General features: G+C 52.1%; 1 protein-coding gene across 1 annotated transcript in view; it reads left to right on the top strand.

Annotated features, from left to right (window-relative positions):
* Positions 1 to 27,699, top strand: part of CMIP (c-Maf inducing protein) — a gene marked incomplete at both ends in the record, with an annotated part of 234,965 nt that overhangs the window by 118,602 nt on the left and 88,664 nt on the right. The window lies entirely within an intron of this gene.

Below are 27,699 nucleotides of genomic sequence, written 5' to 3'. Positions count from 1 at the left end.
GAGGGTCAGGAGACAGGAGTCCCAGATCCTGCTCAGCTGTGTCAGCTCCCGAAAGTGACCTCCCTCCCCTGAGCCTCTGTTTTTCTCTTCAGGTTCAGATAAGAATTCCAGTTGACCTTGGGGCAAGCGCCCTGACCTCTCTGTGTCTTGGTTTCCCCTTCAGGGAAATGGGGATGGCATCCCTGCCTGCTAGAGCAGATTTGCGGTCATCTTGTAACAATGAGTGGGAAGAAGAGGATGAGGGGCTGCTGCAGTCAGCCGAGACAGGGTGCAGTGACTGGCCTCCTGAGGCTCCTTGCCTGCCTGGGCGCCTCTCGGGGTCCAGAGACCTTCCTATCCTCCCCTCTGCCTTATATCCTTCAGCCCTCCACCCGCAAATGCACCTCTTTCTCCTGGCCTCACCACAGCAGCCCTCCGGACTTTGGAAGGCAATTTCTAGCTCAAAAACAATTCTGTCCCTCATGAAAATGGCTCACCTTGAGCCTCCTTCTTGAAGGAATCAGCAGAAACCTGCCAGGCCTGTTCCTGAGTGTCTCACAAGGAAGATGTGAGGAAATGAACCAGAGCAGGATGGGGAGAGGTCAAGGGGCTTGGCCCAGGCCCTCCCCAGCCCACTCCCCACCCCACCCCCCGAGAGGCGCCTGCCTTATCTTCTACCTATCGGGACTCTGGGCAAAGGTTTCATTTGAAAAAAATATTCTCTGGCTTTAAAAACAAAAAAAAAACAAAATGATTCGACAGGTTTGCAAAGTGCTAAGCTGGGATAGCTATGACGTGCTTAGGAACCAGTGTTTCCAGTAGGACTGAGCCAGTGTCTTGGGCTTGGAAGTGTTCTTTCTCCTCTTCAGAGCCTCATAAGCGAGGAGGGTGGGGTCTGGGAGGCTTCCTCACCTGCCTTCAGACACACCTCCTTTATCGGCTTCCGCACTGGTCCCCATCCCCTCCCTGACTCCTCCCACCTCTTCAGACCCCTCAGCCTGACAGACTGAGTGTTTTAGTCACGTCCCAGGCCCCGTGTCAAGCACCTGCACACACTGCCTCATTTCCTCACCTCAGCAGCCCCGTGAGGTCACGGCCATGATCAGACCCATCTGATGGACAAACGAGGAATCTGAGTAGGGAGCTGCAGGGTCTCCCAGTGCCAGAGCCTTGGACACAGTGAGCTGTGTGCTGGGAACTGAGCTCAGGCCTTTAAAACTCAGGTGAAAGTCACATAGCATGAAATTACCTGTTGTAAAGTGAAGAATTCAAAGACATTTATTATGTTCATGATGTCGTTCAACCATCCCTTCTGTCTAGCTCCAGGACATCTCACCATCCCAAAGGGAAACTCTGTCCCCAATAGCAGTCACTCCTCATTTCCCCCTGCTTCCCTCCTCCAGCCCCCGGCACCCACCACTCTGTGCTCTGTCCTTGTGGCTCTCCACATTCTGGACACTTCACATACACGGACTCATACAATACGTGGCCTTTTGTGTGTGACTCCTTTCACTTAGCCTGATGTTTTCAAGGTTCCTCCGTGTTGTAGCACGTAACAGTTTGTTTTTATGGCTGAATAGTGTTCTACTGCACAGACAGACCACATTTGCTTGATCCAGTCATCCGCGGATGGACTTTTGGGTCGTTTCCACCTTTTGGCTACTGTGAATAAGCCGCTGTGCGCAATGATGTATTATATAAGTATTTGTTTGGGTCCCCGTTTTCAGTTCTTTGGGCTTCTATACCTAGGAGGGGAGTTGCGGAGCTTAGAGTTCTAAGAACTGTGTCTTCTTCACTCCTCACAATAACACTTTGAGGTAGATGCAGATGTTTCAGAGGCACAGAGTGATGGAACCACTTGCCTCACGTCAAACAGCTTCAAAGTGACAGAGCTGGGATTCAAACCCAGGGAGTCTGAGCCCCAGAGCCCAGGGCCTTTGGTTCCTGCTCTTTGCTTCCTCCCCGGAGGGCCTGGGCACCAAGGGGCTGCTTACGCAGCGCCCCTGGGAATTCCTGCCTGGAATGGTTATGTGCCAGCTTGCCAGCTCAGCCCCCGTCTTTCTGAGCCTGATGGGACCAAGGCGATGCTTTTAAAAATCACTTATCAGACAGGCAGGTGGGGCTGGAGGAGTGGGGATCCAGAAGAGTTCCTTTCTGAATCAAAGGCCTTCCCGAAAAGGCAGGGGGTGGCCTTTACTTACAACCTGGGATTCAGTGGTGCTGCTTTTCAATTGCAAGAACCTCTGCTCCTTGAGTCAGCGGTGGACCTTGTTTCGAGTAGACAGAGGAACACCCTACTTATTCCGAGGTCACCTTCCAGCAGGCACACCAGCCCCAAATATAGCCCAGAACCCCAGGAAGATACATCCTGAGAGGCAGTAGCAGCCCCACACCGAGCTCACAGGTCTCATTACTCACACCCTGGGCACAGCTCCAACAAGTATATTGCTTGGGTTCCCAAGACCATGAATTAGAAGCAGCAACTTAGGAGGAGGTTAGGGTAATTGTCACGGACTGACATGCCATCCTTGGGGAGAAGGAACACATGGCGGCCTGAAGCTGGGGGGAGGGAGGGGGAAATGAGAGAAAGAAAAGAAAAGTGCAAAACTGCATGGCAGCTGGGGACATGGAGTGTCCAGCAGCCAGCTCGCCACTGTGTCCCGAGCCCCTGACGGTGGCAGTGTGCAATCAGGGATGTTCAGGATGGGGATTATGTCATCCAGAAAAGGGCAAAGGATATTCTGAATGGTCTGTTTACAGCAAGGAACGAGGAGACATTTCTATCTAAAATTATTTAAATTTTTCTAAAGGGCCTTGGCTCGGAGGGTAAGCTCTGGCTGGCGTTGCCTCTGACCTTGGCCGCCTGCCTGGGCAATGAAAGAGGGAATTGTTCCTGGGGCTGCAAACGGGACCCTGCCAACATCTGGGCTGCCTGGCCCCTCTGTCTCCCCACTGATGGCGAGCAGCGTTGGGAGAGCCCAGGGCCTCTTGTCTGTGTGAACGTCCCCCTGTGTCACGAGTCCCGTCCCAGGGTCGGAACTGGGGGCCTCCCCTACAGCTGTGGTCCCAGACAGCAGCAAAGGAGGCTCTGTTCTTTGACCCTGACTGCAATCGGCCACCAGTCTATTCTTGTTATTTGTGGAGCAACTGTCCTGGGCTAAATCTGAATTCTTTCTCAATCATTGCCCGATTTTGCTTTTTAAAAATAAATCATCGGGAATATTTGTCCCTGGGCAGAGAGAGGGACCAGCCCTCAATGAAAGTTGTCAGTAGAGTTTCCCACAGTTGGGTCAAAGGTTCAGAGCAGAGTGGTCGAGTCCCCAAAGGAGGCCCGTTGTCTCCGAGTCCCTTCTTTTTACTGTTGCCCCCAGTTGGGGTTTGGGGGGATACCTTTCTTTGGATCTAAGCTCCTCTCTGCTCTCAGACTTTGCACAGGTACTCTGGGTACCCTGATCACCTGGGCTCTGGGAGAGACCAGAGCATCTGAGAAACTTCATCGTCGCTCCTGAGTGCAGGGTGAAAGGGCTGGGTTTTTCTCTGAAGGCAAGACAGGGCTACCCAGAGTCACTGGGCAGAGGAACAAAAAAACCGAGTGGGTTTCAGGAAGAAAACTCTGGTGGCAATGTTCCATCAGAGGGAGGTGGAGAGAGCAAGCTGGGAGCGGGAAATCCAGACAGGAAGCCTTGGCAGTATTCTAGAAGGAAAATGACAGAACTGGAGTAGCATGCATTGAAAAGCACGGGTGAATTGAAGGGGCAAGATGTAGCTGGATCCGACCCTGGTGGTGACCTAACGTCAGGGGTTAGGGCTGTGAAGAGGTTTGAGCAGTTAGACTTCGCAGGGGGCCAACTAGTAGATGTGTTGCCACAAACCAGGCTTGGGAAGGGAGCCCACCGGGTGGGCTCAGCTTGGGTGGTGATCTGGAGGGGCCTGGAAGGCATCAAGGTGGTGGTGCCCGCCGGCGATCGCTAGAGCGTAATCCCTCCACGAAGGCAAAGGGCTTTGTTCTGTTTGGTGACGTGTCCCCAAACACCCAGAACATACTGGAAGCACTTTCGTGGCACACAGGAAGTCTTCTCTAAATATTTGATGAATGAATAAACTGTGAGTCTGAAGCTCAGGAAACAGACTCTTAAGCCAGTTTTTGGATTATTTCTGTCGAGCTGAGTACAAGACAGCGTGTGTGTGTGTGTGTGTGTACACATATATAATACCATCCTTCGCACTGTCAGAAGAATGACCCTGTTTTTACCTAATGCGGTCATAGAGTTTTCCATGGAAATTGATGAGGCCATTGAATTGATCTGGAGTTAAGAGCATGTCAACATCCATTGATCGCAGCTCTACACAATGGCTTGGTTCATCCTACCAGGGAGGCCAGTGCTCTTAGAAATAAACGCCATTTCATCCTGTGCAGACCAGCCTGGCGTCATCCATCATTGGAATTATCAACACATGATTCAATGCCAGGAGATGATTTTCTTCTCTTGAAATGGCCTCTGAAGGAGTCCCCCGAGACCCTAGTTCCTCCTCTCTCTCTGTCCGGTGCAGGATGCTACTGGCCACTGGGCCTGGACACCTGCGTGTGAGACCTAAGGAGGAGCAAAGGCTTCAAGCCAACCGCTCCGTCATCATCCTCGAGTCTGTAATGTTCTTAGGATTCATTACATTTATTTTGAACTTTTAAAAAATTGAGGTGAAATTCATATAACATAAAATTAGCCATTTTAAAGTATACAATTCAGTGGCCTTTAGTTCCTTCACAGTGTCGTTGGACACCATCTTTATCTCGTTCGACAACACTCTGATCGCCTTCAAAGGCGGCCACCCCGCCCCATGCTCATGAGCAGTCACCCCCTGGCCCTCGGCCACCACTAATCTGCTTTCTGTCTCTCTGGATTTATCTATTCTGGATGTTTCATGTGAATGGAATCATACACTCTGAGGCCTTTTGTATCTGGCTTCTTTCATCTAACATACCGTTTCCAGGTTCATCCACGTTGTCGCCTGCGTCAGTATGAATTCGTTCCGTTTTGCAGAGAAGTTCACGTCAAACCACAGAGTTTGCAGACGCCCCGTGACTTAGCTCAGTCCTCTTCCCTGGCCCTTGGAAGCTCCTACGCACAGCCGGGGCTGGAGGAGAACAACCGCACCTGTCCTTCTCCTGTGCCCAGATGCCTCTCCGCCCGGCCACGCGCAGGACATGACCCATGTCTATAGCTTGGCCTTCCCTACCTTTCCCGACCCAGCCTAGCTCTCTGATCTCATAGCCCACCCTCTCCCTCGTGGATGCCAGGCTGTGGCCACGCCCACTTCCCACCATCCCCCAAACTGTCCCAGACACCTTTCTGTCTCCTCCGCCCAGCAAACTCCTACTCGTTTCTCAAGAGTCAGCTTTGCAGGATCGGTGGTTGTCCTCTCCTTTACCGCCTCGGGAGAGTCCGTACCCTCGTGTGGCGCTACATCTCATCCCGTGCTAACCATGTCGCCTGTTCTCCGTGAGCTCCTGGAGGACAGAGCACAGGGCGCTGCCACTGGATGTTTGTTGAGTGAATGAGTGACCCACCAAATAAACAGATGGTGTTCTCACACTCAGACGTCACTGCTTCCTCTTGCTAGCTTCTGTGATGCGTCACGTTGTCATTTATTGTGCTCCTGTCTTTTTCCAGAAGGGATTTGGGGTTTGCTTGGGTCTAAACAGCTACTTGTGGTGACTGGGGTTGCCGCACCCCTAGGCTTCCAACTGCCGGGGTCCCTCAGAGATGGGATTTTGGAACCTTTTGTGTAAAGGGGGTGCTGAGAGGTAGAAGGTAACTTTCCTACCACTGTTTCGATAACTCAGGTTTAGAAATGCTTCTGATGGCCAAGGCAAACGTCCCGCTGTGGGCTGTGGCCCTGAGAGGGAAGACCTGCTGGGACTGCCATGCGGCTCTTCCTCATTGAGGTGATGACTTGTTGTGACTGTTAGGATAGCAACATCGATAACGGAAAGAGATGGTTGTTCAAGGCTCACCCGGTTGTAGACGATAGCCAGCCTTGGGGGGCCGCCTGTCAAGTCCCTCTCTCCGAGGCCTCACACACGTTGGTTCACTCGATGTCTTGTGCACCGAGGAATCAAATCCCACCTTCCTCGGTTATCCAGTGGAGATTACAGCCTGGCGTTCAGAGCTCTCCATAATCTGGATCTTAAGAGTTTTTCTGACTCGGTTCCCTCAACCTCCGCATCTCTGCCTGATGAACTCCTCTCCACCCTTCAAGACCCAACTCAACATCACATAGCCTCTGAAGGCTTCTTGAAAGTGAGGTTAGTTAGGTCACCTTCCCCAGGGCTCCAGTGCCTTCCATCTGCAGGTATCATGCACGTGGAATTCTGAGGATCTATGATGTGTCTGACTCCCGCACTCAACTGAGAGGTCCTTAATGGATGGGATTCTAGACTGTGTTTTTTTTTTCTTGGAGCAGATGCTTGACAAGTGAATGAGGAGGTATCTGTGTGGGTGCTTAAAGCTGGGAGAAGGAGGCAAGCCAGGTAGATTTCTCAAAGAGGGATGATGGCTGGATTCAAACGTGAGGGCTCCAGAATTCTGGTGTGTGTGTGTGTGTGTGTGTGTGTGTGTGTGTGCGCGCGCGCAAATCCCTTGGGACCCATGAACTGTTTTAGTAATTTTGAACAGTGTAAAGAACAGTCTTCAAGATCAGACCTATGGGGTTGGTTGGTTTGGGGTTTTCAGTACAGTGTATTCAGGTCGATTTGGTAATACCGGTTATGTGGCTCGTGGCGTTGATCCAGAATGCTGCTGCGCAGAGAGAGAGGGTCTTTTGTTCATGGAAAGGGCGTCATGCGCAACTCATTACCACGGGCAGGGATCCTGTGGGCTGCACCTGGACGCAGGACCAGCTGCTTACAGCTGGTGTCTGTTCTGATTCATTCATTCCTAGGCTGTCTCAGCTATTAAATATTTTTACTATCACTTCTGTTTACTACGTCATAGGTCGGTTTTGTTTGGTAGGGAGAGTGCCTGAGGGTCAGAGCCATGCGGTGGTTACTCTGGGTCACGTCTGCACACGTGGGGACCTGGTCTCAGTGGCTCCCTTGACGTCTGCACCCGCAGAGCCACCGCTTAGGAAGTCCTTGGCTTCCCAAGTGTCCACGTAGATGTCATAACTGTCACAGTCATCGTGACCATCTTACCAATAACAGAGGTGAGCTGCCCCATGAGTGAGCTGCAGAGCTGGGATGGGGATCCAGCTGTCTAAGTCCACATTCCAGATCTTTCCTGTGTCCCATCTGGCTTCCTGAAGTGACCCGCCTGTGTCTCCCTCCTCTTCTGACATAGGGGGAGCAGATTTTTTTTTTAGGCTTCATGGTTTTTTCTAGAGCAGCATTAGGTTCACAGCAAAATTGAGGAGAAGGTACAGAGATTTCACAGGTACCTGTGTCCCCACCTGTGCACAGCCTCCCAGTGATCAGCCCCCCACCACCAGCGCGGTTCATTTGTTACAGTTGCTGGACCTAACATTGACACATCACCCAAATCCCCCAAATCCGCCAAAGCCCATAGTTCACCGTACGGTTCACTCTTGGTGTTGTGCATTCTGTGGGTTTGGACAGATATATAATGACGTGTGTCCACCACTGTCGTATCGTACAAAACACTGTTCACCGGCCTGAAACTCCTCTGAGTTCTGCATATTCATCCCTTGCTCCTCCCATCTCCTTGAACCCCTGGCAACCACTGATCGTTTCCGCTGTCTCCAAATTTTTGCCGTTTCCAGAATGTCATATAGTTGGAATCATGCAGTATGTAGCCTTTTTACATTAGCTCCTTTTGCTTATTAATATGCATTTGAGCTTCCTCCATGGCTTTTCATAGCTTGATAGCTCATTTCTTTTTTTTTTTTTTTTTTTTTTTTTTTTGCGGTACGCGGGCCTCTCACTGCTGTGGCCTCTCCCGTTGCGGAGCACAGGGCTCCGGACACGCAGGCTCGGCGGCCGTGGCTCACGGGGCCCAGCCGCTCCGCGGCATGTGGGATCTTCCCGGACAGGGGCACGAACCCGTGTCCCCTGCATCGGCGGGCGGACTCTCAACCACTGCGCCACCAGGGAAGCCCTAGCTCATTTCTTTTTAGTGCTGACTAATATTCCAGTGTCCAGATGTGCCACACTTTATCCACTCACCTACTAAAAGACATCTGGGTTGCTTCCAGGTTTTGGCAATTACAAATAAAGCCGCTGTAAGCATCCCCATGAAGGTTTTAGAAGGGACATACATTTTTCAGAGGCAGATTTTTAAATGATGGTCCTAGAGACCCCACCTCTGGGTGGTGAGCGAGAGCCTTCACAAGCCTTAGAGATGGTTCTGGCCCCGCAGCCCAGCTTCCTTGGAGAAGGATCACCGGGGCTGTGCACAAGCAGCTAACGTGCAAGAATTCCCTTGTCACACATCCCAGAACCCTCGGATGGAAGCTTGCAGCCCCCAGGCAAGATCCGAGGCAGAACAAGCAGGGATTTCCCACTTCTTATTTGAAAGGCACCAGCGGTGGCTGCCAGCCATGCTTCCCCAAGAGCTGTTGTTTATTTGTCTAAGATTATACCCTGTCTGCCTCCAAGAGGACAGCGGCTGCTCAGAGCTAAGACGCCATGTGAAATGAGGCAATTAGGATCTCACAGAACACGCCTCTCGGATCCCCAGAGGCGCCCATTATCCCAAGCCTTGTTTGGCTGCCCCGGGCTCTGTGTTTAGGCAGCAAAAGGGAAACATGGTTTACATTGCTTTTGTTTTCTGACCAGGAAAAACACACAAGTCTATCTCGCAGGATAGATCCCACCCCTTCCCTGCCTTTCTCCTCTCTCTCTTTTTCCCCATTCACGGATTAAACCTCTTTAAGAGATTCCGGGTGGGATTGTCAATCACAGTTGCCTCTAGAAAGGGCTGCCTCCCTGAGCTCTGACCCTTAGTAGGAAGGGCCGTTTAGCTTGGTCCTGTTACGTCACCAGCCAGGGGGGCTCGTTTCAGGCCAGGGGTGGTTTACCTCCGATCACAGCGCTTCCCACTGTGATCTCCACGTGATGGTCACATTATTCTCTCCTTCCCTTTGTTTTTTTTTTAATTTTTTAAAAACATATTTATTTACCTAACTACTCTTTGGCTTCATCGGGTCTTTGGCCGCATCAGGTTTTAGTTGCGGCACGTGGGATCTTTCATTGCAGTGCGTGGGTTCCTCTCTAGTTGTGGCTCGCAGGCTCATTAGTTGCGGCACGAGGGCTCTCTAATTGTGGCACGCAGGCTCAGTAGCCCCGGGGCATGTGGAATCTTAGTTCCCCGACCAGGGATCGAACCGGCGTCCCCTGCGTTGCAAGACAGATTCTTAACCACTGGACCGCCGGGGGAGTCCCTCTCTCCTTCCTTTTGAAACTCTATGGCTGCGCCAAAGCCCGGCATCCCCTCCTGCCCTCACCTGCTTCGTTTAACTTGAACTTATCGACACTTGACATCCTATGTATTTTGCTTATAAAATGCCTGAACTCAGTCTTGCTTTTCAACAAATTTACATTCACAGTGACAGCATCTGCCTGCATTTGAGATACAGTGTACATACAATGTGTACACAGACATACCAATTTCTCAGTCTACAGGGTGTGCTTGTGGGCAGGGGTGGGTCTCGCACACCTTGGCATCCCCCGCAGCCTGGCATGTGCCCGGCACACGTGGGCTCTCTCTGTTGAATGACGCAGGTGTGCGTGGCGAGGAAAGATCGCAGAGTCACTCTGCAAGCCCCCACCCTGGTCTGTGCCCATTACTGGCAACCGTTGATCCAGAGGAATACGGTCTTTCAAAGGACATTCTTCTGTTGAATTGTATAAAAGACCTGCAGAAGAACACACAGATCCTAAGTGTACACTTTGGTGAATTTGCACATTGAACACGTCCTTGTCACCTGTACCCAGATTAAGACAAGGAGGATGACCACTCCCGAGACCCTCCTCGGTCGCCTTCCAGCCACCACTCCCCCAAAGGTGACCACTACACTATCCTTGGCCAGTGTCTGGGCCTTATATAAGTGGACTCACATGGTATATACTCTTCTGTCGGTGAAACTCATCATATTGCTGTGAAGACCTGCAGTTTTTCTATTCTCACCGCCCTGTCGTTTTCCACTGGGTGAATATGCCATCGTTTATTTACTCAGTTACTGTCAACGGGTGTTTGTGAAGTGCTCCTGTGACCCTGGGGACATGGTGACCATGTGGACACAGCCCTGTTGGGAGTATCTAGGAGTGGTGATCCCAGGATGCAGAAGGTAGGGGAGAGTCAGCTTTAGCAAATGCTGCAAGTTACTTTCCAAAGTGCTGTACCAGTTCATGCTCCCGCTAGCAATGCAGGAGCATCCTGGTTTCTCCTCATCTTGGCTGTCACTGGCTACTATCATTTTTCCCCCATTTTTTTTATTGTTGTGGTAAAATACACATGACATAAAATTTACCATGTTAGCCAGCTTTAAGGGTACAGATCTGTGGCAAAATACACATGACTTGAAATGCACCATTTTAGCCAGCTTTAAGGGTACGGTTCTGTGGCATCAATTCATTTACATTGTCGTGCCACCATCACCACCATCCTTCTCCAGAACTCTTTTCATCTTGCAAAACTGGAACTGCGCCCATTCAACAGTAACTCCCACCCCCGCCCCCCGACCCTCCAGCCATTGGCAGTCTTGCTACTTTCTATCTCTACAAATATGATTACTCTAGATCCCTCATATAAATGGACTTATACAGTATTTGTCTTTTGTTTGTTTGTTTGTTTGCGTTGGGTCTTCGTTGCTGCGTGCGGGCTTTCTCTAGTTGCGGCGAGCGGAGATTACTCTTCGTTGCAGTGCGCGGGCTTCTCATTGCGGTGGCTTCTCTTGTTGTGGAGCATGGGTTCTAGGCACACGGGCTTCAGTAGCTGTGGCTCATGGGCTCTAGAGTGCAGGCTCACTAGTTGTGGTGCATGGGCTTCATTGCTCCGCGGCACGTGGGATCTTCCCGGACCAGGGCTCGAACCTGTGTCCCCTGCACTGGCAGGCGGATTCTTAACCACTGCGCCACCAGGGAAGCCCCGGTATTTGTCTTTTTTGTGACTGTCCTGTTTCACTTGGCATAATGTCCTCAAGGTTCATCAGAATTTCCTTCCTTTTTTTTTTGGTTTGTTTGCTTTCTGGAATTTTCTAGATCTGTCTTTTTAAATTTATTTTGTTGAAATATAGTTGATTTACAAGGTTGTGTTAATTTCTGTTGTACAGCGAAGTGATTCAGTTATACATTTATATACATTCTTTTTCATATTCTTTTCCATTATAGCTTATCACAGGATATTGAATATAGTTCCCTGTGAACAGGGGTATACAAATATCTGTTCAAGTCACTACTTTTCAATTCTTCAGGGTATATACCCAGAAATGGAATTGCTGGATCATATGGTAATTCTGTGCTTAATTTCTTGAGGAACCTCCAACTGTTTTCCGCAGCGGCTGCAACATCTTATATTCCCACCAGCAGTGCCCAGGGGTTCCAATTTCTTCATATCCTCACCAACACTTGTTATTTTCTGGGTTCTGGTTTTATTTTGAGCGTGGCCATACTAATGTGTGTGAGGTGTTGATAGTATCTTCTTTTTAAGCCATTCTAGTAGGTGTGTAGTGATTACTTGGTGGTTTTAATCTGATTTCAGAAGCATGAGGTTTTGATGAATTTATCTGGGTAGCTGCCTTGAGTATTGGTTGTTTTATTCCGGGCTGTTGTAGGTGATGCTGAATCACCTTCGGTGTCCTTCCAATCATGGTAAGGCTGCTGGAGCACAGCAGGGCGAGCAGTACACGCTTGTGGAGTTAAATCACTGGTGAGAGCAACAGCCGTGTGCTGGGATTCCAGGGGAGAGAGAAAAGAATCCTTGGATTGTGGAAACGTCAGAGCTACACTTGCCCTGACAGGTGCTGACCCCGTGCAGCTCCAGGCCTGCAGGGAGATCTCTCTCTCTCTTTCTTTGCAAGAAAAGACCTGTTCACTTTCCCAAGTTTTTGCCCCAGGATCTGATCGGAACACCAAATTCTGTGTCTCACAGAGTAGAAGAGATGGCATTAACTGAAAAACATTTGGGGCAGAAGCAGCTGCCGGCCGTGACCTCGGTACAGCCCCCCAGGTGCCCCAAAAGGACACGCACCGTCCTAAGTGGCACGTGAAAGGCCAGCCTTGTGACTCGGATCAAAGGGGGCCACGTCCACCTTGCTGTAATTAGCACAGGGCAGCACCTTCTGGAAATAATGAATGAACAGAGAGGAGAGCTCGACAGCGGACCTGTGCCCGGCGTGGGCCGGGCCTGTGCCCGCGTGCCACCTGCCCCCACGTGGGATGTCATCAGCCGCCGTTCCGGTCTTGTGATGTCTTGGGGGCCAGCAGCCAGCCACACGTTTCCTCTGTGCACCGTTTTCATGTCTAATTAGAGTTTTCCCCTTAGTCCACTTGTTCATTGTGCTGACAGACACCAACTCTGGTGGTTTCAGCAGATCCCGAGTGGGCCCTGGGCTGGCCTGTCTAGGGCCAGAGCCAGAACAGGAAAACCTGGGGACACCTCGTGCTTTGCATCCCCCAAGGGCCTCTTCCTTCCCCTTTCTCCTTTTCCCTCTTCCCCCCTTTCTCTGCAGCTGGGTGGCTGCTCCAGGGTCTTCAGAGCCACCAGTTTTATTATCACCATCACAGGACTGAACAGCGATTCCAAGGGTTGGACGGGTCAGGATTCAAGTCCGGGCCCCACTGCTCTCTCGTAGGTGGCTTTGCCTCCCGGTGCCTTGCTGACTCATCTGTAAAATGGGAGGAAGAGTGCCGCACACCTCAGCATGTTCCAGTGACGATTAACACATGCTTGAAAATGCCTTTGCATAGTCAGGCTTCGTAAAAAGTAACCCAGCTCCTTCTGTCATGGAGAACGGGGTGAACTCCGGGCGTGGAGTTAATCTGTTTAATGAAAAATGTAAGTAACAGACAGTTTCCATGTGTGAAAGCACATGTGATAGGTTGACATCTGCCAGGGGTCTTCTGTGACCTCAGAGGAGGGGTGCTGGATTCTGCTGGGTCGGGGGTGGCAGGGACATGGCTTGATGAAGGCCAGATGGACCTTGGACCATAGGGCAAGGTGAGCTATCCTTCTGAAACTCCCGTCGCTCACCACCAGCAATCCTCACGCACCGAGGCCCAGCTCTGGGTGGGACTCACAAGAGGCCGCTGTGTCTCAGAGCGTTCGGTGGTCCTGACTCAGCTCTGCCACCCCCAGCTGGGTGACCCTGGGGAGTTACTGCACCTCTCTGAGCCCGTTTCCTTTTGCATGTTGGACCAAAACATCATTCTTGTTCTTTTCCTCCCACCCTCCCTTCTCCCGGTATTTTCTAGAAGGCTGCTTTGACGGAAGGCACTGTCCCCAGCTTTCTTTACACTGTCAGGTTCTCTGAATGGGACTTCAGTCACTCTGGCTTGTTCCCATTGTTTTGGGAACAAAAATAAGATGAGGGTAGCAGCACCTGGGTCCTGCTAGCTCTCTTCCTGGCTCATCTCAGCAGCCTACGTCACCAGTGGACGTGGGTGGCGCTAGGAGACAACACCCACATGCCCTGGCTTCTGGGTCATTTGTTTTCTTTTCGAGATGGGACCGGGGGGGTTTCCTCAAGTTTGTCGTCTGGGAAATTTCTGCAGAGCTTGTCTGGTGCATCCACAGAATTTAAGGTTAGAGCTAAGGCCAGTCGGTAGAGGGGACATTGCTGGAGCCAACCTCAGGAAGTCTTAGCAGGACCCAGCCCTGGTGGATGCAATAAATAGCAAATTGATCCACTCACCTCCTTACCCGCTGAAACATCTTTTGATGCTCTGTGTTAATGTCACCCTAGAAAGAAAGCAAGGAGAGAGAACATTCCACTCATTTTCTCCCATCCATCTGTCGATCACGTATTTTTACGTGAGTGGTTTAAGTCAGAGATTGGCAAGCTATAGCCCCCAGGCCAAAACTGCCTCTGCCTCCGCCTGTCTTTGTAAATAAAGTTTTATTGGAACGCAGCCATAGTCACTTGTCTATTGTCTGTGGCTGCTTTCACACCACAACGGGGACTGTTGAATTGTTAGGACAGAGACCATGTGACTCACAAAGCCTAAAGAATTTACTACCTGGCCCTTGACGGAAAATGTTTACCCACCCCTGGTTTAGATCAAAGGGCTAGAGTGCCAGTCCTGGCTTCATCAATAACTGGCAGCGTGGCTTAGAGCAAGTTATTTCTCTTTTCTGGGCCTCGGTTTTCTCAGCTCTAAAATGGGATCATAGTGACATCCATCTCGTGGGTGCCTCTGAGGAGTCAAGGGGAAGACATCTGTGAGCAGTTGACCCACGTAGGCACATAGATGGTCCTTGACCAAGACAGTTACTCCGCAAGCAGGCTAAGGTGGCAGGGTGCCTGTCCTCAGGAGCTCACAGCACACAAACAGCTGATGACAGTGCACAGGAAGGTCCTGAGGTTGAGGGGTGCCCCGGTCTAGGAGAGCCTAGAGGCAGGTGGCCCTGTTTCCAGGCTGTCAAGAGGCCCCTGAGTTACACCATCAACTAGCATATGTTTGTGAAGACCTGACAGTGTGCCCTCTGGTCCCCACTGGCATCCTTACATCAAAAACACCAAGTGGATAAAGGCCTGTGTGACAGTGGCCTGTGATCTTGGAGTTAAATTAATACTAATGTTGACCAAAAAATAACAGTTGCTGTTCCCAGCCTTTAACTCGGAGCTCTAATCTTGAGCAGACACGCCCTTTCCATCTGCAGCAGCATCTGTGCCGAGCACAGCAAGGAGACTGAACAGGAAGGGAACAGAGACGTCCCTTTCTGCCACATGAGCCACACAGGAAAAGTTTCTAAGTTGCCGCAACGTCCTCTGCAGCTCTGAGTGCAGTTTTGAGAAGGGTGCTGCCTCTCCTGCGTTTCTCAGAGGCCCGTGCGAAAGGCACACTCCACCTTTTGAGAAAATTGAGCTCCATCACCACCCAGTTCCATCCCCCAGACCCAGGAATCCTGTTCTCCCAAAGGCGTGGGTACCTGAGAAGAGCAGGCCCTACAAAGAAGCTCGTGTTTATATCAAACGTCCCTGGAATTCCCCACAAACAGGTGTTCTTGGACTTAAATAAAAGCAGTTTATCCTATGGCCCAGGAATCCCACTCCTGGGTATTTACCCAGAGGAGAGCTTTTGCCACCACCCCCCACACACCCTACCAATAAGTACAGAAACGTTCACAGCAGCTTTCTACACAGTAGCCCCAAACTGGAAATAACTAAAGGTCCACAGACAGCGGTGGCACATAGAAAGGAACACTGCCTTGCGATTTGAAAGACCAGTAAGGGACTTCCCTGGTGGCACAGTGGTTGAGAATCTGCCTGCCAGTGCAGGGGATATGGGTTCGATCTGTGCACCACAACTACTGAGCCTGTGCTCTAGAGCCCGTGAGCCACAACTACTGAGCCCACGCACCGCAACTACTGAAGCCCGTGCTCCTCAACAAGAGAAGCCCCCGCTCGCCGCAACTAGAGAAAACCTGCGTGCAAGCAACAAAAACCCAACAAAGCCGAAGGGGGGAAAAGAAAAGGTGAATAAGCTACGGACACACGCATCTCACAGACATGATGCCGAACAAAAGAAGCCAGACTCCAGTGCGTCTACTGTGTGCCTCCATCTGTAGGACGTCCGAGGACCAGTCTCCAGTGGTAGATCTAGAACAGCGGACACTGCTGGGAGCCCTGCCTGGGAAGGGGGCGCAAGGGAGCCCGCCTCCTGGGGTGTTGCAGACGGTCCATGTCTTGACCCAGGTAGGGGTGACACGGGGCTGTGCTTATGCAAAAATAAATGCAGCCAAACATTTGTGCATTTTTGCACTTTACTGTTTATATGGTATACCATAACTTTTTAAAAGATAGGAAGAAAGAGAGAGAGAGAGGATATCCAAGAAATAGGTTGGGCAGTCAAGGGCTGTGCCCTGGTCTGGGTCCTGTCTCAGGCCTTCCAGGGAGGCGGGTACCCCAGCCTCGGGTAACACCTCCCTGTTGTGAGATCAGGGTCCCACACGCCGCAGGCTCCTGCACCCTCCCTTCCCTCTGCTGGGAAGCCTCCCCCAATGTTCCAGAGCATTCCTCCCCCACTTGCCCTTTGTACCTTGTCTGCAACCGTAGTGCTTATCACCTCATGTGGCCATTACCTTTGTGCACTTCTGTGACCAACCCCACCTCTGCCCCAATCAAGAGGCCCACTCCAGCAAGTCCTGGTCATCGTGTCACTCCAGGGCCATTGTCTCAGAGAACAGACAGGGGACGTGGCCCAGTGGACCAGACCTGGCCTCTGAGTCAACAGTGTGGCCTTTCTCCTGACCAGCTGTGACTGTCCTCAGCCTCCCTCTACCGGCTGGGGGGTCCTAGCAGCACCCGTTGCCCAGGGTCCTTGCGAAGAATCAGTGAGATGGTGCCTGTGACCTCCTTAGATGATCCTTGAAGACGTTTGCCGACCCGGTGGTTGGAAGTATGCTGACTTTGTGTCCAGCCCTCACGCGCCTCGATCAACCGCTCCAGTGGCAAAGGCACTGGGTGGCACTGACGCCCCAGGGTGGTGCGGCGCCCTGGGGGTCTGGATTTCCATTTGTTTTCCCATGCCCGCCCTGGAGGCTGGAGTGGGAAGGGTCTGAACGTGGAAATATCAGCCCTTCGCTCTACTGTTAAACTTCTTGAGCCATTTGGCCATACAAGGGGGTAGCAGCCGTGGCTGGACTCATGGGTAATGAGCCCAATGGGCCTCCTGACCCTCTGCACGGAGCGCAGTCCGTAGAGAACAGCCTTGGCTGGCCCCGGACTCCGGCCCTGCCCTCACGGTCCAGCCTCCGGCGCTGCTCTGCCAAGGTCTGTACGGCAGGAAAGGGGGGCTGGTGGCTCTTCCTTCTGCGCTGAAGATCCCACGGCCCCCTAGGCGACCCCTCCTGGCCCCCCAAGGAGGCCTGGGCTGTTGGGGGAGGGGTGCTTGAGATGGGACAAGGCGAGGGGCCAAGCCTGGAACAGGCGGTGCTATGCGGCCCAGAGCTCCTGGGATGCCATCTGGGGGCCTGACCCCAGACCGTCCACGACGGATGGGGCCTGCTTGTCATCTGTCACCCGGAGCTGGTTGATCACCTCCTGGGCGCCAGGCCGCTCCGAGCTAGAGCCCTCCTCTCTGATCCATCTTTCTGTAGTGGTCTGTGGTGATGGAGGGCCTTGGAGGGCTCTTGGGTAAAAGCCCCCTTTTCCTTCTTGTTGAGGCTTGAACATGATCGCCTGGGTGTAAGGAGCTCTCACCTCGCGGCTGCCCTGCCCTCAGCCCGTTCCGGGCCATCTCTCTCAGGCCACCCCTGTGTAGCGCCGTCTCGGGGTGACCATGAAGGGAGTTGCCTATATCCAGCTCCTAGGAGGTGCGGAGCTGTACATACCTAATTGCTTTCCACAAACACCCTTAAGATCTGAACGCTGCTACTTTTTTTTATTGTGATTTAATTCACATACCATGAAATTCCCCACATGGGTTGTATGGAAACTTCTGAAGTTTCTGAAGAACTGCCAGACTGCTTTCTCATGTGGCGGCCCCCTTTCACATTCCCACCAGCATTGTATGAGGGTTCCAGTTTCTCTACATCTTCTCCAACACCTGTTATTGTCTTAAAAAAAAAAAAAGTGGGTATGAATACTACCTCGCTTTGACAAGGGTGAAATTGGAGTCTCAGAGAGGCTGAGTTGCCTAAGGCCACACGGCTGGCAAGTGGTGGAGCCTGGATTCAACTCTAGAACTTCTGGTTTTTAAAAAATCTTTTGATTGAAGTATAGCACACACACACACACACCCAGAAAAGGGCCCACGCCGTGTCCTGCCTGATGCATTTTAACAGAGTGAACATGCTGTGTCGCTCCTACCCGGGGGCAAGACCTAGAATGGTACCAGGCCTCCTTCAGCTCCTCCTGGCCCTTTCCAGTCCTCTCCCACCCAGGGGGAACCTGCGGGGCCACCAGTTCTGCTGGAGGACGGTGTGATGGCCTCACACTGTGGCAGGATTCCCCCGCCCCCATTTTTAACTCACCCGCCTGTTGGAGACAAAGGTCGGGGCATGAAGTCCGAAGGCCTCGGTTCTCTTCTGGTCTGTCCTGAGTTGCTGTGTATGGCTGGGCCAGGCTCGCACCTGCTCAGAACCTCCATTTCTGGTCTGTCACAGGGGTGGTGGCCGTACCTTCCTCCCGGGAGGGCTGTGGCTTCTAGGGGGCTGATGGAGATGGGTGGGCGAGGAGGGCCGGCAGGGGTGCTCCCAGCCTGAGAGGTCCTGACGCTCGGGCAGGGCTGGGATGCTCTGCTGGGCCTGAGTCAGGGCCCGGGCCGGTCCCTCCATCCAGGCTCCGTTCCAGACATCCTTGATCAGTTGCTCGGCTGACAGAGATGCCCAGGGGCACAGATGAAAAGTGCCATGCCCAACGACACAGATTCCTGGTCATCTGATCCCCCTGGTTTTCCTGGGTCATCTGTTTCCTCCCTAACTGTAGGGCCATGTCCCTTCTCTTCACTGCCACGTGCCCAGCCCTGGCATTAGGTTGCACACGGAACAGGTCCCACGTGTTGAGTGACTATGTGAATTCGGTCCCGAGGTGACTGTTGCATTAGCCACCTGTCAGGTGCTCAGGAGCCCACGGGTGTTTAGTGCAGCGGACAGCGCTGTTACAGCGCATTTCCATTATCACAGACGGTTCTGTTGGACAGTGCTGATCCAGGGTTATTTCTGAAGAATTTAGAATAATCACCACCAAGGAAAGAAGATCAAACAAAACACACTAAAACGTAAGAAAGATGTTTTTTTTTTCTCGTAAGAGATTTTCCTGCTCAAAGCCCAGTTACTTTTACTTTACATGTAATTGTAACAGACTTGGCTGTCTGGTTTCACAGCCAACAACAGTAGAGCAGAAACCTTCTGAGGGTCGGGTGCGGGGACGATAGGAAGTAGCCGTTTGACATCAAGAGACTGATTGGAGGCTCTTCAGGTTAGACACGCTCTCTCACACTCTGAGGCCAGTAGATGTAGCAGCTGGCAGCTCTCTACCCGCTTAGTGGCACCAAGAGCTTTGCTGGGCTGTAGCACCACTCACCAATGGATGGTGGGTGGTAGTCATAACAGTAGCCCCGGGGCAGCAAAAGGTTAAGTTATGTGCAGTATCTTTGGTTTATGGAAACAAGGGGAGAGGGAGTGTGAAAGGTATTCGAGGAGCTTTGCTCGGGGACTGGGGTCCAAACTGGCCGGCCTAGCAGCAAATTGTTAACCTGCCACTTTGCTTTTGCTATACAACTTTCTCTCTGTGGGATTAAAAAGAACATCAAAATATTTTGACATGCCTTTCCCAGATGAGAGTGTGTGTGTGTCTGCCCTCAAGGCCGAGTTGAGCCGATGGCGGCCGTAGGGGCTGGGTGGGTGGCAGCGGGAAGGGAGATTCTGAGCCCCCCTGCCGTGCCGGCTCCTTTCTGCACACCGTGCGTTCAGGTACACACACTGGAGTTTGGATCTGGCTGGAGGAGTTGGGCAGAGCATGGAGATGGAGGTCACCATCTGGGGGGATGTGAGACTGAATCCATGGTCTGTTTCTTAAAAGCAGGGACTAGTGACGTGTCATCACCGATTCGTGCTTCCATTTCTTCTTCTGTAGTGTGTGGATAAATAGAGATAAATACAGCCCCCTGACCCCAGTGTTGTTGTACAGTTAAATGAGATAATATAGCATATAAACCCCTCAGCGTGGTGCTGGCCACATGGTAACGGCTTGATAAATGTTACCCAGGGACACCCGTGCCTTTCTACGTGTGTGTGTGTGTGTGTCGGCGGGGGGGAGTCACGTGGGTGGTATTTGCAGAGCGTGTGTCCTGCCGTGTCACTGAAGAAAATATCCAACAGGCTGTTCACAAAAACCAAGACGGAAACAACCCAAATGTCCATCAGCTGATGAGTGGGTAAACCAAATGTGGCCTCTCCGTTCAATGGAATATTATTCAGCCATAAAAAAGGAACAGCATGCTGATACATGCTACAATGTGGGTGAACCTCAAAAACATTTAGGTGAAAGGAGCCAAGTAGAAAGCAACACTTACTGTATGATTCCATTGCTGTGAAATGTCCAGAACAGGCAAATCCACAGAGACAGACAGCAGACCAGCAGTCACCATGGACTGAGGGTGGGGGAGACAGAGAGTGACTGCTTAACAGATGTGGGCTTTCCTTTGGGATGATGAAAGTGTCAGCGCTAAACTGCGCTGGAGGTTGTACACCATTGTGAATGCACTAAATGCCACTGAATTGTACATTTTAAAATGGTTAGTGTTTAATTTTATGTCATATGAATTTTACCACAGTTTTTTAAAAAGCAGCAGGGGGAGATGAGGACTGAAGCCCACTCCCCTGATCCAAGAGTCTCCGTGGTACCACCACCGAGGTAATGGCGTCACCGTTATTATTACTGCCGTTGTTGTTGTTGGCCATCCAAGGCAGGGCCAGAGGGGGCTCCCCTGCCCTCTGATTTGATCTCTCTCCTTTGAGGCAGGGGTTTGTGTGTGGGGCTGGGGGCAAATTCTTCCTCGTGGCGGAAGGGTGGTGCCATATAGAGTCAGGCTGTGCGCTGTGGGTCCCCTGCATGACTCAGGCGACGTCCACACACGGAGAGAAGAGAACGTCCCCAGTCCCCAGTGTGGCCCGCCTGCCTGGGCGGCAACCCCCCATGACAGCCTGCTGTTCCCAGCCTGGCCCCCAAGCCGGGCAAGAGTTCCCCTCCTCCTCCCCCTCCCCCTTCCCCTCCTCCTTCTCCCCCTCTTCCCCTCCTCCCCTCCCCCTCTCCCTCCTCCCCCTCTCCCTCCTCCCCTTCCCCTCTCCTTCCTCCCCTCCCCCTCCTCCCCTCCCCCTCCTCCTTCTCCCCCTCTTCCCCTCCTCCTCCCCCTCCTCCTCCTCCCCTCCTCCTCCTCCTCCTCCTTCTCCCCCTCCTCCCCCTCCTCCCCTCCTCCCCCTCCTCCTCCCCCCTCCTTCTCCCCCTCCTCCTCTCCTCCCACTCCTCCTCTCCCTCCTCCCCTTCCCCTCTCCTTCCTCCCCCTCCCCCCTTCCCCTCCTCCCCTCCTCCCCTCCCCCTCTCCCTCCTCCCCTTCCCCTCTCCTTCCTCCCCTTCCCCTCTCCTTCCTCCCCTCCCCCTCCTCCCCTCCCCCTCCTCCTTCTCCCCCTCCTCCCCCTCTTCCCCTCCTCCTGCCCCTCCTCCTCCTCCCCTCCTCCTCCTCCTCCTTCTCTCCCTCCTCCCCCTCTTCCCCTCCCCCTCCGCTTCCCCTCCCCCTCCCCAGGAATGGTGCCGGGAGCTTTCCCGACTTGTGTCTTGAATCAGCCCAGAGCCTCGTCTTGGGGGCCTTCGGACTCATGATTCATACTCACTTTTAGAGAAATCCCCATGGAAACCAGCAGGCAGGTCTGGGCGGGAGGGAGCTGGCTCCCCAGAAAGGCAGGGGGAGGCGAAGGCTGGTGGCATCATGCCAGCATTAGGGGCTGAGGTCAGGGGCTGTTTTCAGGGGGCCTTTGGTCACCCCACTCCCTGCCAACTCTGCCACATGGGAAAGTGGAGAAGGTACAGCGTTTGGAACACCAACCCTGAAGGCCTTTGGGGGTCACTGGGGGCCCTGATGAGTTCCCTTCAAGCCCTGCTGTCTCTAGTCCAGATCCAGGTGTTGTGTGGACAGGGAAAAAGCTCCTCTCAGAAACAGGAGCAGGGAGGCAGTGTTCTCTTCCCTGTCTGGCAACACCAGGGCCCACCCTGGCCCCTCACCAGTCCCTGAGAGCAAAAGGGCAAAGGCATCCCCGACCTGTTCCCCAACTCCCATGGGAAAGCAAGAGCCAGGACCTGGCTTGCAGAAGGACCCTCCTGCAGAAGGAAGCCCCCCTGCAGAAGGAAGCCCCCCTGCAGAAGGAACCCCCCTGCAGAAGGACCCCCCTCCTGCAGAAGGAAGCCCCCCTGCAGAAGGAACCCCCCTGCAGAAGGACCCCCCTCCTGCAGAAGGAAGCCCCCCTGCAGAAGGACTCCCCCTTGCAAAAGGACCCCCCTGCAGAAGGACCTCCCTCCTGCAGAAGGAACCCCCCCACCGCAGAAGGACTCCCCCTTGCAAAAAGACCCTGCTTGCAAACTTCTGAGACACCAGCACCCATGCCATGCAGTTACATTGCAGGCCCTCATCGGGCAGGCGGTTGCTCTGAACTCAAACACGGGTCAGAGCAGCGTCCAGCAGGACCCAGCCAAGCTGATGGCCCAGGGTAAAGCCCCCCAGGCTTAGCCAGGACTCCCCAGTTCTCTTTAATTTCTCTTTAATGAGAGCAATTTGGCAACAACATAAAATATGCTCTTACCCTTTGTCCCAGTAATTCCATTTCTGGGAATCCGGCCTAAGGAAATAATCCTAAACATGGGGTAGAAAAACATGTTTCACAAGGATGTTCATTGTGGAGTTGTTTATAGTAGCATAAAGTGAAACCACCACACTGTCTGGGGCGGGGGTGGGAGTGGTGATGAGACAAACGGGGGTCGAATATTTAATAGGCACTAAAATGGTTGTTCTGAAGATGGGATGGGCATGTTCAGAATGGGTTCAGAATATGGAATGGGCATATGCTGTAACATGTGAAATAAGGCGAGTTACAGAATTATATGTACCTGTAAAAAAATTACTTATAAAAAATAATCAGGAAGGCAGTATACCAAAGCGCTCATGAGAGGCCTTGATAATGATTTTATCTGAAAGATTTCATTCTATTTATCGTCTTCCAAATCATCTTGAACATTCATGCATTGCCTTTCTTAGGTTTGAGTTGTAATTTACATTCAGTAAAATTCACCCTTTTAGTGTGCAGATCTGTGGATTTTGACAAATGTGTACAGTCAAGTAACCACCACCACAGTCGGGACAGAATATTTCCATCACCCCAAAAAGATCCTCCACGCCCCTCCTCCAGGCCCCTCGGTAACCAGTCCCCTCCCCCATCTGCTGGCAACCGCTGGTCTGATTTCAGCCCCTGTAGTTCTTGCTAATTCCAGAATGTCATACAAACGGAATCATACAGTACGTCTCGCACTGCTTTTACATGTAGAAATAACTTTTAATCTGCTTAATGTTCTCTTAAATGCACCTCTTAGAGCTGGATTTCCTAGCTTCCCTCAAGTAGAGAATTTAATTTTTCCTTTTTATCTAACTCAGCCTTTAACCCATGCAGGAATCTCCTCCGATGTAGCTCTGATCATCATTTTCAGATTACCAGGGAATTATCAGTTATCTGTAAAATCATCCCAAGAGTGTGAAAGTACCCAGGATGAAGGAGGTCCTTGGTCAGCATTAGCTCACACCTGCATCCAAAGAGCAGCGTCGGGGGGTGGGGGGCTTCCAATCCCGATCTGCCCCGTTACCCTTGCAAGCCTCAGGGGTACCCCCTCCAGGCTCTATCCATGATGATGACAATAGGATCAACTATAGTGGTAGCAGCAACAGTTAATTTTTCTTAATAAGCATTTTATGTCAGAACAGTTTGAGGTGCAAAGAAAAGTTGCAAAGACAGTACAGAGAGTTCCCATGTACCCCACATCCCCTTTTCCCAATTGTTAATATCTTACAATAGCATGAGACATCTGTCACAGCGAATGAACCCATATTGATATGCTTTTATTGAAGTCCACACTATATTTGATTTCCTTAGTTTTTCCCTAATGTCCTTTTTCTGTCCCAGGATCTCACATGGACTCACAGTACATTTAGTCATCATGTCTCCGTAGACTTGGCGGGGACAGATGCTCAGACCTTCCTTGTTTTTGATGAGTACTGGTCAGATATTTTGAGGACTGTCCCTCAACTGGGGTTTGTCTGATGTTTTTCTCATGGTTAGACGAGAATTATGGCTTTAGGGGAGGAAGATCCCAGAGACAGAAAGGTTAGTGTTTCTCACAATAGTTCATTTTATTGAGTTTTTCAGTATGTTCCAAATGCTGTGCTAAGCCCTTAACAAATTGGATTCCCTTTAAGGCTCCTAATACTCTCTTAAATTCTCATTTTACCATTGGAGGAAATGGGCTCAGAGAGGTGCAGTAACTTACGTAAAGACACACAGTAAGTGGCTCAAACACAGGTCTCATTGATTCTCCAAATTTTGCTTTTAGCCAGTACTGCTTCAAACAGCAATGCATCTGCTTTTCAAAAACAGTATGTATTTATTTATACCCGTTTCCCCAAAATGCCCGTGCTGAAACTTTTAGTCAAGGCCACCTTGAGACAGCTACAGCAGGGTCGTGAAAAAGGCAGGCACAGGTGGTTAGCTGGCCCTCCATCATGTTACGTCCCACATGCCGTGGTCATCTGGAAGGTGTTCCCACGGGCTTGGTGGGCACTGGGCGGCACAGGGCCTTGCCGTGTCTTCGTCTCCAGGAGACTGTGGTGGGAAATAGAAGCCTCCAGGCTTTCTGCTTATGTGCCCAAGGTGCAATTCTAAGGGAACGAGGCTGGCCATTTGCTCAGTTTGGATAATCAAATCCAGCCCATTGTGGTCACGCTCTATACCGTTGTGGGATTTTTGGAATGGCTTTCTGTATCTCGGTTGTTTGGTGTAATCCAGAGATTTTCTAGATGCCCTAGTGGCTGTGTCCTAGTACGTGTTCTCTAGCTTCTCTGTGCATCAAGGGGTCAGTGGCCTGGGGTTTGGGACCCAGCCAGACCTAGAAAAGGGAGAGAGATGGCCGTGGGCCACCAAGGAGAGCTCTTCAGCATATCCGGGCACCCAGGTGCCATTGCTTCCCAAAGGAGAGTTTTTAAAATTTATTAATTTATTTTTAATTTAATATTTGAAACTAGTAACCAAAGCCTCTTTCCAAGTATGTTATGCGTGTGATTGTAAGTAATATCACGGATGGACATTTTTTTATTTAGGAAAATATTCCTTCATTTGTTAAGGAAATACCAGTCACCTCCTAAATGTCAGGCGCGGATTAGGCACAAGAAACGGAGCAGGTAAAAATTCTCGCTCTCGTGGTGCTGAGACACCAGCAGGGGAGACAGTCAGCAAGAAACTCAAGCATAGTCACCAATCCGCCAGGCCCCTGGTATCGCTGGTGTTCTCAGGACAAGACGTGCTGTTGAGGCTGAGTCATGTACTGCAGAAGATTGAGAACGTGCCAGCCCAGGGGATGTGGAATAGGGCAGAAGGGCCAAGGGGAGCCCACGTGTCTGCCTTTGGGATGCACTGATAAGCCATCTTGGTTGGACACACAGGCTGCCTGGGCTGGTGCCGAGGGGTGGCCCATGCACTGGTGAGAGGGGCTAGATGGACTTGGCTGCCTCAGCCCCGCCCTGCCTGGGTGTCAGCAGCTTCATGGCTCATCTGGACCCGTGCAGGAGCCTCTAGGCTGTTCCCTGCTTCCGCCAACTGTCTCCATGCAGCAGTCCCAGTGATGCTACGCCCACCCCATGGGCAACGATCCCTGGAATCCCACTGGGCCTTCCGGTCCCTCCAGGGATGGCCTGCCCATCTCTTCAAGACGGTTCATACCCGCCCTCCCTCCCTCTGGCCTTTGCTCCTCCCTGAGCACTCCCAGCTTGTTCCCACCCCTGGGCCTTTGCACAGGCCATGGGCCCGCGACGCACTTCCCCTCCATCTTTCCACGGTGCTCCAGCTCTCTGCCACCTGTCACCACACCCTATCTTGATTTTGGTGCAGCACTTGGCCACTCTCCAATCGTTTACTTATTTGGATATTTTGTCTGTTTGTTGTCTCTTAGCCCCACTGTGCTTCTGTCTTGTTCACTGCTGTATCCCCAGCAGTCAGCACGGGGCCTGGAACGTAACCGGTGCTCAATAAATATCTGTCGGATGAATGAACGAGTGAATGAATGAATGAACAAACCGATTGGTCAGTTTACTCTTACTTCCTGAGCATGTAACTGATCGTATCAGGGAGATTTGAGGCAGCTTAAGCCCTCAACCTTTTCTCCTCCACCGCCACGACCGCCGTACCTCAGCTTTGGCAGACAGAAATTGAAAATAAAAAACCTCGTGGAGGTCCTCAATCCTCAGGGTAAAATTCACTTGTTGGGCCACAGATTTTAAATTGCTTGTATCACAGCTTAGTGGTCTGGGCAGAGATCCCTGAGTCAGCAGCTGAGTTCAAGCTTGGCCACGCCCCTTCCGAGCTGGGTGACTTTGGGCAAGTCACATGACCTGTTGAGTGTCAGCTTCCTCATCTGTGCAGTGGGGATGGCTCTTGGGACCGTTGTGAGGATTAAAGGAGATAGCACTTGCCATGTGCTTGGGGAGTGCTCCGCCTTTGTCAGAGCGTAGGAGATGTTAGCTGTTATTCTTCTCAGCTGTGTTGCACTCACCTCTGATGCTGCTGAAGCCTGGCTTCCTGGGGCCAGAGTGACAAGGACACTGCTGGTTCCCGGTGGCCAGTGCATCCCCCTGGCGCCTAGCGCCTTCTCCCCGTGACAGCGGAACTCACTCAGCCGTGAGTGGCTGTGAATGTCTCTTGCCCCACCCTTACCCCAGCATTCACCCATGATAGCCCTTATCATTCTCCCTTTCCGCACAAATGATGGAGCCCTTGCCACGTGCCAGGCACTGGGGAGAGAGAGCAGGGACCAAGACAGACACTGGCCTGAACTCACGGAGCTGCAGCCTGGCTAAGGAGGCAGACAGCAGACAGATAACGCATAGGTCCACAGTAATTAAAACGGGTATGGTCGAGACTTCCCTGGTGGTCCGGTGGTTAAGGCTCCGTGCTTCCACTGCAGGGGGCTTGGGTTCGATCCCTGATCAGGGAGCTAAGATCCCACTTGCCTCGCCTCGCGGCCAAAAAACCAAAACATAAAACTGAAGCAATATTGTAACAAATTCAATAAAGTCTTTAAAAATGGTCCACATCAAAAAAAAAAAAAAAAATACGGGCGTGGTAGGCACGTAGCGCACAGGGAGGGATGCGACCAGGTGGGTTATGGGGTCTGGAGAGTAGAAGAGGGGATGCCAGGGGTGGGTCGCGGGGACCACAGCCTTTTGGGGACAAGAAGCAGCCTGAGTTTGCCATGCTGTCAGCAGGCCTGTGTCTGCGTGTGGGTGCTCGGAAAGGGAGAGAGACGAAGGGGGTGGGGCTGGAGGAGGATGCGAGACCATTCCTGCGGGGCCCGTCGGTGGTGGATGGGACTGTGGCATATGTGGTTGGGCCACTGGGAGCCACTGAAGGCTACTGAGCAGGCGGGCAGAGGGATCGAGTTTGCCGACTTGGAACACGGCCCCGAGTGCCAAGTGGAGGACGCATATCTGTAGGGGGAGATGAGGCAGGGAGTCCAGCGGGGGGGGTGTGGGCTATGACTACTTTCTGGGCAGGAGAGGGTGGTGGCTTGGACATGGTGAGGGATGGAGGGGTCCAGGCTCCGGCTGTGCTGGGCCCCGCAGAAGTCCAGAGGAACAATGCACAGGCCTTGCCCTCAAAGTGCCCCCAGTCTGCACGTCCCAACACATGGGCAGGTGTCCACCACGGCCCCTCCCCTCCAGCTGGATGCTGCCAGCTACGAAAGATGGAGTCCTTTGGTCCCCAGAGTTGCCAAGTGTCTGTACCCTCTCAGTTTGCT

This window comes from Hyperoodon ampullatus (assembly GCF_949752795.1).
Source record: "Hyperoodon ampullatus genome assembly, chromosome: 18".
NCBI classification, from domain to species: domain Eukaryota; kingdom Metazoa; phylum Chordata; class Mammalia; order Artiodactyla; family Ziphiidae; genus Hyperoodon; species Hyperoodon ampullatus.
This window is presented reverse-complemented; position numbering and strand designations above follow the sequence as displayed.